Raw genomic sequence first — 14,741 nt, 5'->3', positions numbered from 1 at the left:
GTGTTGGGCATTTTGTTGCGGTTTCTTCGCCAGATCTGGGGCATGGGCACAGTGGCTTTCCTCTGTAATTATCTAGGGGTTTGTGGTCGTGAGGTTGTCAGGGTCCAACATCGGCACTGCGTGCATTGTCAGGGAAACCGTGTCGTGGCCCCTTTAAGTGTAAGCGTCCTACTCCTCTCTCGCCTCCTTGAAGTCTGCCCAGAGCTTCATTTGCAGCGCGCTTACATTTGCAGAAGGCCTTACTCGGTACAGAACACACCGCTTAATCATCGTTGCCTGACATTTTGACACCTTAATTTCAATGCATTCCATCCGTGTGAGTTCAAGTCAAAATGGAACATTGAAGAGTATGATCTCGCCCTTTTTATTTTCAATTAATTATGCTCTTCAAGTGACAGCACACAGCCGTTCATCATGTGTTTTTAATGTATATGCAATATGTAGCAGTTCGGCATTAAGAATGTGTAATGTTGCATGCCCATGATTTGTAGTGCCCCGGGGGACATTTCTACGGTCGGAGGGAATGGCGCCAATGAGCGGTTTTATTAAATTAATGATCGCATATGGGAACATTATCTTGCCTGACTTCATGCTATATTTTCAGTGTTGCACAAATTGGAAATTGTACTTCAACATGAACGCACCACTTGTTTTCAAATTTGAATTAATCATGGTAGGACGTTGTCCAAAACACTCGCTATTTAATGTGTTTTAAAAAAGAGCCAGTTACATTGTTTTCCGTGTAAAGAGTAGTGCCTAAATCAGATGTTAAGGCCCCCTGCTGTCGTAGTTAAATTAATACGATTTCAATTGTATTCAGAGGACGACGGCAGAGTTTCGATGGGAAATCGACAATGAAATATTAAATATGTGTCGCACTGATGGTAGCATCTGTTTAAAGGTTGTATCTGGGGAATGATGTCACATTAGTATCCAGGCTGTTTTCACTGTTACGGGGAGGCATGGAGGCAATGGCGGATGAAAAAGGGAGGCAATGGGGAAATGGTGGAGGCCGTTTAACCCTGGTGTAACAGGGGCCCCTGCAGACCCCGCGTTGCGGGGGGCCCCGCCAGCACATGTCCTGAGAGGGGGCCCCACTTGAAAAAATATACATTTTTTTTCCTAAAAAAAAAACTTTTCTTTTTCAATTCTGTAAGAGAAATCATTTCTTTATGAAGGCAGAGTGATTACAAAAATAAACGTTCTTTTTGAAGTCCGAGGGCTCCCCCCTCCCCATAACATGGAAGACCATAGGCTGGAGGCTTCCATGTCATGGGGTTGGGTGGAGCCCTATGACATCAAAAATAAATAGTTTATTTTTGAAGTCACGCTGCCTTCATGAAGAAATAATTTCCGTTATGGTTCGGTACTTAACTGAAATAATGTCTTAATGAAGTTAGAGTGACTTCAAAAAGAAACAATGGGGCTCATTCTGACCATGCTGGTCTGGATACAACGGTGCTGGTAAGCTTACCGGCCCTGTTGTTTCTGCACCAGCATTTTACAGGCCTGCCGGCTGGGGCCGCTGTGCCTGACAGGTCTGACCATGCACAGTGGCCACAGTAAGCAGACCCTTTACGTAAGCACTGGCACCGTTAACAATGGTGCTGGTGCTTCTGTGTCCCTATTCCCATGAGGTCCTATAAGATTAACAAAATTACCGGCGCATGACTTCCCATCAGCCAGACTTGGAATAGCCCAATGGCACCGGGAAGTCAGGCGCCAGTAATGTTTTACGGTTCCAGTGGCAACCTGCTGGTAGCACCAGCATGGTTACGCCGGACCCGTAATAAGCCCCAATTTCTTTTTGTGTGTGTGTGTGTGTTGAGTGTATGGTGAAAGGGTGCACACTTAAATGTATGGTTGGTTGGGTGTGCATGTGTGCATGTATGGTGAATGGCTGCACACTTAAATGTATTGGTTGGGTCTGGGTGGGTGTACCTGTATGGTGAAAGGGTGCACACTTAAATGTATGGGTGGCATCCTGCGAGTGTGTGCCTGTGTGGTGAAATGGTACATACTTAAATGCATGGGTTGCTGCCTGGGTGTGCCTGTTTGGTGAAAGGGTGCACACTTAAATGTGTGAGTGGCTGCCTGGGTGTGCCTGTATGTTGAAAGTAGGGCTGTACCGAACTTCGGCTTCGAGTCCCTATTCTGCCGAACTTCGGCTGAAATACAGCTATCCGGCTTCGGCAGAATAGTTTCTGTTTAGGGACTCGAAGCCGTAGTCCACTTTCTATGATTAGCTGCCCTCTCCCTGTTTGGGAGATGACAGCTAATCATAGAAAGTTTGACAGTGTTCAGGCTGCAGAAGCCAAACAAGCTGTTTGCCTATTGGCTTCTGCAGCCTGACCACAGAGGAACCAGCCTAACGTGTTGAAATAGGAAGCGAGGGAAGGGAACAGTTCTTCCCTTCCCTCGCTTCCTATGCCAACAGACGGGCTCCAGCAGATGCCAGCACCCGGACCCAGAGAAATCACCAGGTAAGTGACCCCCCCCTGCCACCCCTCCTCATCACGGTGAGGCCGCGGGGGTGCCCTGCACCCCCGCGGTCTCACTGCAGTAATTGCAGGTATGCTGGTCGGGCCACCGGTGCAAAGCCGGTGGCCCGACATTTATTTTGCATTTATTTTTACTGCCCCCCCAGACTTATGAGGCCGCCGGGGCACTTTGCCGACCCCGGCGGCCTCGCTGTGAAATGTGCCCCCCCTCACCCCTTGAGCACGGTGAGGCCGCGGGGCCACAGGGAACCCCCGCGGCCTCACCGCAATAATGTTGTGTTTGTCGGGCCACCGGGCCAAAGCCGGTGGCCCGACATTGTATTGCATAGGGGGGCCGCGGCCCCCCCAGAGTTATGAGGCCACCGGGGCACTTTGCCGACCCCGGCGGCCTCGATTTCTAATGTGCCCCCTATCCCCCCTCATCACGGTGAGGCCGCGGGGTGCCCTGCACCCCCACGGTCTCACCGCAGTAATTGCAGGTATGCTGGTCAGGCCACCGGTGCAAAGCCGGTGGCCCGACATTTATTTTGCATTGGGGGGCCTCTCCTACGGAAGCGGCCCCGCCAGACTCATGAGGCCGCCGGGGCACTTTGCCGACCCCGGCGGCCTCGCTGTGAAATGTGCCCCCCCCTCGCCCCTTGAGCACGGTGAGGCCGCGGGGCCACAGGGAACCCCTGCGGCCTCACCGCAATAATGTTGTGTTTGTCGGGCCACCGGCATTGTATTGCATAGGGGGGCCGCGGCCCCCCCAGAAATATGAGGCCGCCGGGGCACTTTGCCGACCCCGGCGGCCTCGATTTCTAATGTACCCCCCATCCCCCCTCATCACGGTGAGGCCGCGGGGTGCCCTGCACCCCCACGGTCTCACCGCAGTAATTGCAGGTATGCTGGTCGGGCCACCGGTGCAAAGCCGGTGGCCCGACATTTATTTTGCATTGGGGGGCCTCTCCTACGGAAGCGGCCGCCCCAGACTCATGAGGCTGCCGGGGCACTTTGCCGACCCCGGCAGCCTCGCTGTGAAATGTGCCCCCCTTGCCCCTTGAGCACGGTGAGGCCGCGGGGCCACAGGAAACCCCCGTGGCCTCACCGCAATAATGTTGTGTTTGTCGGGCCACCGGGCCAAAGCCGGTGGCCCGACATTTGTTTTGCATTGGGTGGCCGCTCCTACAGGAGCGCCCCCCCCCAGACTCATGAGGCCGCCGGGGCACTGAAGCCACCCCGGCTGCCTCGCTGTGAAATGTGCCCCCCCTCACCCGTTGCGCACGGTGAGGCCATGGGGCCACAGGGAACCCCCGCGGCCTCACCGCAATAATGTTGTATTGCATAGGGGGGCCGCGGCCCCCCCAGAGATATGAGGCCGCCGGGGCACTTTGCCAACCCCGGCGGCCTCGCTGTGAAATGTGCCCCCCCCTCGCCCCTTGAGCACGGTGAGGCCGCGGGGCCACAGGGAACCCCTGCGGCCTCACCGCAATAATGTTGTGTTTGTCGGGCCACCGGCATTGTATTGCATAGGGGGGCCGTGGCCCCCCCAGAGATATGAGGCCGCTGGGGCACTTTGCCGACCCCGGCGGCCTCGATTTCTAATGTACCCCCCATTCCCCCTCATCACGGTGAGGCCGCGGGGTGCCCTGCACCCCCACGGTCTCACCGCAGTAATTGCAGGTATGCTGGTCGGGCCACCGGTGCAAAGCCGGTGGCCCGACATTTATTTTGCATTGGGGGGCTGCTCCTACAGGAGCAGCCCCCCAGACTCATGAGGCCGCCGGGGCACTTTGCCGACCCCGGCGGCCTCGCTGTGAAATGTGCCCCCACCCTCGCCCCTTGAGCACGGTGAGGCCGCGGGGCCACAGGGAACCCCTGCGGCCTCACCGCAATAATGTTGTGTTTGTCGGGCCACCGGGCCAAAGACGGTGGCCCAACATTGTATTGCATAGGGGGGCCGCGGCCCCCCCCAGAGATAAGAGGCCGCGGGGGCACTTTGCCAACCCCGGCGGCCTCGATTTCTAATGTATCCCCCATCCCCCCTCATCACGGTGAGGCCGCGGGGTGCCCTGCACCCCCACGGTCTCACCGCAGTAATTGCAGGTATGCTGGTCGGGCCACCGGTGCAAAGCCGGTGGCCCGACATTTATTTTGCATTGGGGGGCCGCTCCTACGGGAGCAGCCCCCCCAGACTCATGAGGCTGCCGGGGCACTTTGCCGACCCCGGCGGCCTCGCTGTGAAATGTGCCCCCCTCGCCCCTTGAGCACGGTGAGGCCGCGGGGCCACAGGGAACCCCCATGGCCTCACCGCAATAATGTTGTGTTTGTCGGGCCACCGGGCCAAAGCCGGTGGCCCGACATTTGTTTTGCATTGGGGGGCCGCTCCTACAGGAGCGGCCCCCCCCCAGACTCATGAGGCCGCCGGGGCACTGAAGCCACCCCGGCGGCCTCGCTGTGAAATGTGCCCCCCCTCGCCCCTTGCGCACGGTGAGGCCATGGGGCCACAGGGAACCCCCGCGGCCTCACCACAATAATGTTGTGTTTGTCGGGCCACCGGGCCAAAGCCGGTGGACCGACATTGTATTGCATAGGGGGGCCGCGGCTCCCCCCAGAGTTATGAGGCCGCCGGAGCACTTTGCTGACCCCGGCGGCCTCGATTTCTAATGTGCCCCCATCCCCCCTCATTACGGTGAGGCTGCGGGGGTGCCCTGCACCCCCGTGGTCTCACCGCAGTTATTTCAGGTATGCTGATCGGGCCACCGGTGCAAAGCCAGTGGCCCGACATTTGTTTTGCATTGGGGGGCCGCTCCTACAGGAACGCCCCCCCCCAGACTCATGAGGCCGCCGGGGCACTGAAGCCACCCCGGCGGCCTCGCTTTGAAATGTGCCCCCTCATCACGGTGAGGCAGCAGGGGTGCCATGTTCCCCCCCACCCGCAATGTTCTCCCATGTTCCCCCACCCCCACAGTTGTCCAGCAATGTACTCCCATTTACCCCCACCCCTCAATTGTCCCATGATGATCTCCCATGTTCCCGCCCACCCCTACTGTTGTCCTGCAATGTTCTGCCATTTACCCCCACCCCCACTGTTGTCCCGCAATGTTCTCCCATGTTCCCCCACCCCCACATTTGTCCCGCAATGTACTCCCATTTACCCCCACCCCTCAATTGTCCCATGATGATCTCCCATGTTCCCGCCCACCCCCACTGTTGTCCTGCAATGTTATGCCATTTACCCCCACCCCCACTGTTGTCCCGCAATGTTCTCCCATGTTCCCCCACCCCCACATTTGTCCCGCAATGTACTCCCATTTACCCCCACCCCTCAATTGTCCCATGATGATCTCCCATGTTCCCGCCCACCCCCACTGTTCTCCTGCAATGTTCTGCCATTTACCCCCACCCCCACTGTTGTCCCGCAATGTTCTCCCATGTTCCCCCACCCCCACAGTTGTCCAGCAATGTACTCCCATTTACCCCCACCCCTCAATTGTCCCATGATGATCTCCCATGTTCCCGCCCACCCCCACTGTTGTCCTGCAATGTTCTGCCATTTACCCCCACCCCCACTGTTGTCCCGCAATGTTCTCCCATGTTCCCCCACCCCCTCCATTGTGCCATGATGTCCCTGCTGGAGCAGCCCCCAGGGTTGCTTTTAGCCTTGCCCTCCATAGAGTTCTGTGTCTGAAATATTTTATGAGTGGATCTCATTCCCGCTGGCTGTAATGGGACTTCTGTGTCTCAAAGTTTCTCATAGTTTGTTCCTTTTAGGCCATAGTTTCTTGATCTTATGATACAGTTGTCCTGGGCCATGTATTTGTTCTTGTAGACTTGTTGTGACAAAATGTGATGAGTAGAAAAATTGTGCATTTTCTTAATCCTGCAACACTTGTCTAGCAGTAACATCATCCTTTTCTTTACTTTAGGTTTACCACAGCCCAGAAAAGACACAGCACCTACCAAGGAAGCTCACCCCTGGGACGGACTTACACCACCTTGATGCAGATGCCTGCTTAGTGCCTACAATCCTGGTGAGTACTATGGGGGTTTTACTATTCAGGGGAAGCTTGCGGTGGGAGGATAACACTCATATGCCTGATTAAATGAAAGACTGCTATATTATGCTTGCTGCCGTCAATGGATGTACATAATGACTCCAACTCCTGGCAATTTCAAGTGAGGTTTTTGTCGTTCATATTTCGTTTTTTTACATAGTTATTTTTGATAAAAGGTTTTTTCAAAAACTTTTTTAAAGGGAACCCCGATACCACTTCAGAGCCCAGAGCCATCATGCAGTACTGCCCTGCCAAAAAATTAAGTTTGACTTTTGCTTTACATTTCTTTGTCACCAGTACAAGCTTCTGATTTACCTAAAGGCCCACAAGCAACAGCTAGGAGACGTGCCCAGCAGAAACCCTATCCCTCGCCCAGAGCTGCAGAACCCCGTTCGTTGTCGGCATGAGTAGCACCAAGGAGAAAACCAGCCCTGTGTGGGATTACTTTACCATAAAAATGGACGATAACTCCAAGGCAGTGTGTTCTTTGTGCCTTGCGTTTTTTGTCTCGTGGATCTGCAAACTCGAGACAGTGCAGCACATCAGCACTGACCAACCATCTGCGGTCCAAACATCACAATGAATATGTCCAATATGAAAGGAAAAAAGAGGCAGTTGTTGGGAGAATCAATAGCAATGTGTCTCCTGCAAAGTGCAAGAGGGCATTGTCACAGCTGTCTATTAAAGATTGTCTGGACAAAAAACAAGCGTGGCCTCTGGACAGCCCTTCCGCACATGCAGTGCATCGCAGTATTGGCGAAATGATAGCGCTAGACTTGCAACCATTTTCTGTTGTTGAGGATGTCAGTTTTGTGCGTTTACTCCATAAATTGGAGCCTAGGTACAAGGTACCATCACGTAAATATTTTTCAACACGCATCATCCCCGACCTGTATGAGAAAGTGAGCCAGTTTATTGCTTCAGAGGTTCAGAGGGCTGAGAAAATTGCATTTACTGTGGACATTTGGACATTTGATAACACTGAAATCTTTTATGAGCTTAACAGGGCATTGGCTGGCCAGCAACATGAAAAGGCATGGTGTTTTGTTGCAGTGCGAGGCTTTTGGCGGAAGCCATACTGGTGCCAAAATAGGATTAGCATTTCAAGAAATGCTAGAAAGGTGGCAAATTGGCCATTCCAAAGTGCACGTCATTCTTTGGGATAATGCCGCTAACATGTGCAAGGCCTTCAGAGAAGCAGACCTAGCTAGTGTGGGGTGTTTTGCTCACACCCTACAGCTTTGCATCCATGATGGCCTTTTTGTGTAAAGATCTGTGTCACACATGATGGCACATGCAAGGAAACTTGTAGGCCACTTCAAACATTCTAGTTCGGCCACGTCCCGCCTGCACGCACTGCAAAAAGATCTAGGGCTGCCTGAATTGCAGTTGATTCAAGATGTAACTACACGGTGGAACTCGTCCTTTTTGATGCTGGGGCGACTGGTAGGGCAGAGGCGGCCAGTAAGTTTGTACTGTGCGGAGGACGATAAAGTGTCAAATCTTTCTGCCTGCCAGTGGCTTTTGGCAGAAAATGTTTTATCTTTGTTGGCACCCTTTGCAGAGCTCACAAAGGAGATTTGCTCTCATGCATCAAGCATCTCCTTGGTGGTTCCTGCTGTGAAAGCTTTAAGGGCCTACCTGAGCTCTGGCGAGGTTAGGGACACGGGTGTGAAGCTAGTGAAAGCAGAGTTATTGAAGGCTGTAGAGGCAAGATTCAAAGACATTGAGGCTATATATATATCTACTGTGTGGTAACAGGCATCGATCCGCGGTTCAAATTAACATTTTTCAGCAATGATGTTGTGGCCAACAATGTGAAATGTTCTATGCACTCTACTGCCTTAGCCCTCTGTGAGCAGTCCTCCCCTCCTGAGGGGCAACCTGCAGACCCTGACCCACAAGAGGATGAGCCACCACCCAAGAAGAGCGTTCCACCATGTGGCATATGGGCATTCTGGGACAGTGTTGTTGAGCAGTCCACGGCTGGTGTGAGTCAGTCCATAAGTTCCCTGGACACTGAGCTCACTGTCTTTTTGAGAGAGCCGCTGCTCCCTAAAACTGCAAACCCGCTGGAGTGGTGGGACATGAACAGTGTTCGGTTTCCAGGGTTGTCAAAAGTTGCGCGTGTGTACTTGGCACCTCCTCCTACCAGTGTGGACAGCGAGAGAGTGTTCAGTTCAGCTGGAGATATTTATTCCGAACACAGAAGTAGCCTCTTAGCTGAAAATGTTGAAAGGCTTGTTTTCCTAAAATACAACCTTCCCCTTACAGGTTACTCTTACTAAGAGTGAGGGCTTTTCCCGTAACTTTTGTTTTTTTTCTTTGTCTTTTGTCATAAGCTTACAGAGATGTGTCCAATTAATAAATATGTACCCATGCAATAGAATGCCTCCTTAGTTTATTCATTGAAATGCTGATTTTTTATGCCCTAGAATATGTTTGCCTAAAAAAAAAACTATTCGGCTCCGGCCGAATAGTTGACAAACTATTCGGTATCCGGCCGAATACTAAATATGCTATTCGGTACAGCCCTAGTTGAAAGTGTGGACACTTAAATGTACGGTGGCTGCCTGGGTGTGCCTGTATGGTGAAAGAGTGCACACTTAAATGTATTGGTGGCTGTCTTGGTGTGTCTGAATGGTGAAAGGGTGTACACTTAAATGTATGGGTGGCTGGGTGCGCAGGTGTGTATGGTGAATGGTGTGTGTCCTTGTGTTCAGGGGTGCAACAAAACGTACATTTCGAGAGTGGCTAACCCTTTAAATGTTGGTAGAAGCGCTAACTTCATGGTGGGGGAGGGGCACATTTATTTGTGTTGTGACATCTAACTTCTTTAAGCATTCTAATGATGCTTCAATGTCACAAGCAGTTAACTCTATCAGTTAAGTCTGAAATCACCCACTATTGACTGCTGTGAGAAAGAGCCGTCTCATGTCCCATCTACCCTTCAAATCACTCCCCTGATATGCAAGTACTAAACACACATCACAATTTCAATTGTCTACAAAATTAAAGGATAGTTCCGGGACTTTTTTTTTATTGTCCCTACGGTTCGGCCATGTGTTTTTAAGCATAAATCGGTAGATCGTATAAAACTTTCCTATGGACCTTACCCGACTTTTCGTCCATTAACGCACTCGAAATCAGCTGCCATTTTGTGATATTCCTATCACTTTCCGCATCGCCCTGGCTGACCTGCTTTTGCGGCACTAAATCAAATCCCCCGCCCCTGAAACAGACTTTATCAAAACATTCATATTCCCCGCCTCTCTCCGTGACGTGACTGTGCTGCGTAGGCAAACACGCCCAGGCGTCTTCTACGCGACTCCACACAGAACCCGGAAACCAACACAGATCAGCTCACAACACAGCGCGCCACAATTCGGAATATGAAACTGTACTTTCAAATCAAACCGCAAGATTGTAAATTTGGTGAAGTACATTTATTTGACATCAAATGTTTAGAGAATAATCAGCGATTTGCATTTTTATTTGCTCACGTTCCAAAAAGTTCGTTTTGAGGCACGCGATGTTCCTTTGCTGTACACAGGGTCTTTGATCATCTCACAATACAGCGGCACAATTCGAAATATGAAACTGTGGTTTAAAAGCAAACGGCAAGATTGTACATTTGGCAAAGTACATTTATTGGACATCAAATGTTTATAGAATATTCAGCGATTTGCATTTTTATTTGCTCTCGATCCAAAATAGTTCGTCTTGAGGCAAGCGATGTTCGTGTGCAGTACACAGGGTCTTTGATCATCTCACAATACAGCGGCACAATTCGAAATATGAAACTGTGGTTTAAAAGCAAACGGCAAGATTGTACATTTGGCAAAGTACATTTATTGGACATCAAATGTTTGTAGAATATTCAGAGATTTGCATTTTTATTTGCTCTCGATCCAAAATAGTTCGTCTTGAAGCAAGCGACGTTCGTGTGCAGTGCACAGGGTGTTGGTTTACGATAAAATAAGCTCTTCGGTCGCACTGATAATCGCATGGCTGTTCCAACAACGAGGCACTAGGCCACCACAATGGTAGGTATGTTGCATCTAGCCGTTAGTACCGCGTAAGGGCATACTTGTACTTGGCGATCGTCCCATAAAATGGTCAGGGTGGTAACGTTGTTCACGCGGAGAAGCAACTGGCGGCTGTAAAAGCCATCCACAGGTGTCTGGTATTCGTGACACGGACAGTGAAGCAGGATGTACCTGTTTTAAAAACATAAAAAATGAAATTAGTCTCACCATCAGATCTTTATTAAAATTATTCATTTTATATATTAGGTCGGGAAATTGTTTCATAGCTAGGACAGTGCAACTGGGTATTTTACGTCATTTCCAGTAACCCGCCCCCTCTCCTCCGCCTTTTTCAGAGCCGCCTGAGCGCCAGTGGACCACTTCGTCACTGATATGATATAATATGGCATTTGCAACGCGCCTATACACAAGTATTTCAAGACGTGGCGAAGCAGGGAGAGGGGGGGACAAGGAGAAGACAGACAAGGTAAGTAGCATAAAATAATAAATACATAGGGCCAGCTGGTGGCGAGTGCAAGGTAAGTGCAGAACAAGTGATGGGAAGGGGGGGCTGTAGGATACTGAGACAGTCCCCCAGTGCAGGGGTTGACAGGGAGGCAATGCAGGTGGAGAGTGGAAGGGCCCAGGACCGAGGTCGCAGACAGTGGACCAGTTGTAGCAGGGGAGAGGGAGAGAGAAAGCAGAAGCAAAGATGAAGGTTTTGAGGTGCTTCCGTAAAAGGAGATGGTTCTCCTCAAGATAGTGCGCGGTACAAAACAATATGCCACATAGAACGAACAAGTACACCTTAACCCGTCTTTAAAGCTACTGTATAGTAATTAAATTGCGGTATAAACTCATCTAAAGAGTTACTTACATTATATTTGCAATTTCCATCTTATCTGTGTGTCGGGCAGCCACGAAATAACACTCCTTCTATGCTGACGTGATTTCTAATGAACGAACATTAAATGGCTTTCGTTTTGGAAATTATATTCATTATCTTTCACGTTACTGCACCACACCCCCAAAAAGAAGTCTTTCGGGATGGTCCCGGCCTGTCAAGGTCAAATAACAATAGAACCTTATACTGAGTCGTGGGCCATTCCGGCACCCGAGCTAAAATCAAAGCAGCTGACCTTCACTTTGAACGAGCACACATTCCTAGTTAGCTACATTAAGTGTAAGGCCGTCTCACAGGACTTGAAATTTACACTCCATCTTTGCATTTTGTGTGCGTGTATTTGCAGCCCCAGAGAACCATAAATACGGAGACATTCTATATTTTTTGAAAAATTATTTATATTACTGTTTGGTTTAATTCAATGCGCAAATGAACAAGGGTGGAGAGACACATTGCATGTTCACTGAGCAATCACTTTTATTTAAACAATACATAGCATTCAATGGGCCTGCGACATGAGCAGACACGAGAGCAAAGTCACAGGTGACATCCGGGTGGTTCGCACTACTGCACGGTGAAGGGAGGGGCAAGGGTGGAGAGACACATTGCATGTTCACTGAGCAATCACTTTTATTTAAACAATACATAGCATTCAATGGGCCTGCGACATGAGCAGACACGAGAGCAAAGTCACAGGTGACATCCGGGTGGTTCGCACTACTGCACGGTGAAGGGAGGGGCAAGGGTGGAGAGACACATTGCATGTTCACTGAGCAATCACTTTTATTTAAACAATACATAGCATTCAATGGGCCTGCGACATGAGCAGACACGAGAGCAAAGTCACAGGTGACATCCGGGTGGTTCGCACTACTGCACGGTGAAGGGAGGGGCAAGGGTGGAGAGACACATTGCATGTTCACTGAGCAATCACTTTTATTTAAACAATACATAGCATTCAATGGGCCTGCGACATGAGCAGACACGAGAGCAAAGTCACAGGTGACATCCGGGTGGTTCGCACTACTGCACGGTGAAGGGAGGGGCAAGGGTGGAGAGACACATTGCATGTTCACTGAGCAATCACTTTTATTTAAACAATACATAGCATTCAATGGGCCTGCGACATGAGCAGACACGAGAGCAAAGACAATCAAATTACAATCATTTAAACCGCGATGTGTATTTCTCAATGAGCTCTGCTTTAGGTGGACATGGAACAGAGGCAATGTTGGGTGGCAATGCAGTTGTCCCCTGCACAGGTTCGTTCACAACTCCATGTATGTGCCTATCTAGGACCTCAACAATAAGTCTCTCAATAAAGTCATATTGCATATCCTCAAACACTGGTTTGATAATCCATTGTTTACTTCTTTTAGTGAAGGCCTTATTGTAGCGAAGCGTCCCTAAAGTTCCGGTCGTCCTACTTTGTTGACGGCCAACATTATGGTTATGTGCCAAGACCGCTAGAAGAGTCCGATTTATCATGCCCTCCATGCCAAAATGCAATCGTTTTGGCCTGTACTTTAGGCACATATTGTGGAACACCTCCAAATCTCCTGTGTGGCAGAATTCCGTGAGTCCCCTCAAATCTTTTGTTATAGTTTTATCAAATACAATCTTTTCAATGGCTTTGTGAGTGGTTGATGAAGGAATCAACCACTTCTTCTTCCGTGCCTCCTCTGTGGACAAAAGGCCATGTTCACAATTGTGGAAATATTGGTTTGTGTTCCAAATGTGAACGTTTGTACAGTGTAAAATTACTGACCGCCATTTTTCAAGTAGAATTTCCAACGACCCTCCACATGTTTTCGAGCTCCACCAAAGATGGTTGCTGATTGACTTGGACCACTGTGTAATATCTTTCGTATCTTTTTTTTTACCTGCAGCCGACATTTTTTTATTGATTGATTTTGCAAGATGCCATACGTCAAATTGGTGATTTATATTTTTGTACTCTTCTCTCATTGTCTTGGCAATTGAAACGTGTCTGTCCGTGGCTATCAGGTCGATCACCATTCCCCGCGATTGTAGTTCTTGCAATGATGCTACAAAGCCAACTTTCTCCATGGCCACTGAGGATGTACTTTGTGACACCTGCACGACCACCGAACTCACAATTTTCTTACTTTCCATGTCCTGAAAGTGGTAGGTGCAGTACTTGGCTGAAAATCCTGGGCTGTCGCACTGTCCATCACCGGCTAGCCTGAACCGTTTGCCCGCGAATGTACTATCAATAGACATTTTTTCCATTCTCCAAGCTTCGCTAATGGCCGGAAATAGATAATCGGTTTGGTATTTGTAGAACTGAGTTTTCGCAATGAAATGGATTCCCACAAACTGAAAGAAAGACTCTAACTTTTTAAAACTTGAACCACTAAAAAGTGCGGCCGCTGCACAAAGTAGATTGCCTGCTGGCAGTTGCCCCAGCACGGGTTGTGCAGACCATGAGAACGGATGATATTGTGTACAGGTGGCATGTATTTTTAGGTTAGTGCCTCGAATTGCACGAGTCACATTAATCAATGGCTCACCACATACTTCCCCACCAACCAAATGCCCACATTTCAGCATAATAATAATATCAATCAAACAACTATCAAATACAATGAATTTGGCCTCTTTCCTTATATTGTCACTCTGCATCCCAGCTGGTTCGGCCTGTAACGTTGAGGACATGTCACTCACGTGAAAGGTAGAATCTCTGATATCATCTTCCGCTATGTTCAGTGATATTGATGGTGTTTCATTGTCGTCCATTACATTCTCTTCCATTGAAACATCTGTTCCTTCACCGGCGATGGGAGAAAAAAACAATTTCTTCAACTTTCTCGCGGTCTTAGTTTTTGCGGGTGTGGATTCTGTGAATTGATCTCCGACTGCATCCGAACTACCAGGAGGACATTCACTATCAATGGCTGGTGGTGGTATAGCTCCGTTGTCAATCACTTCATATTCTTCCCATTGGCACGATGCATCTCCAGTCTCAAGTCCCTGCCAAAAGGTTTGACAAGCAACATCTCTCGTTCGCTTCACTGTCTGTGTAGATCTAGTTCGTACACCCACTCGCAACTAGAGGACAGATTGGAAAAGGGATGTTCAGTTTAAACACAACTTACAGTATTGAACTATTAACAGTGAAAAACAACATAATATAGTGACCGGGACACTAACCTTCTTTTGCTTTCTTTTCTTTGAAACTTTCTTGCCTCAAACTTCAACATCTGGACGCTGTTGCTCCGACTGGTGTGTGCATGTCTCCACTTCCTCT

This window comes from Ambystoma mexicanum, chromosome 10 (assembly GCF_040938575.1).
Source record: "Ambystoma mexicanum isolate Mex_15411 chromosome 10, UKY_AmexF1_1, whole genome shotgun sequence".
Lineage (NCBI taxonomy): Eukaryota > Metazoa > Chordata > Amphibia > Caudata > Ambystomatidae > Ambystoma > Ambystoma mexicanum.
This window is presented reverse-complemented; position numbering follows the sequence as displayed.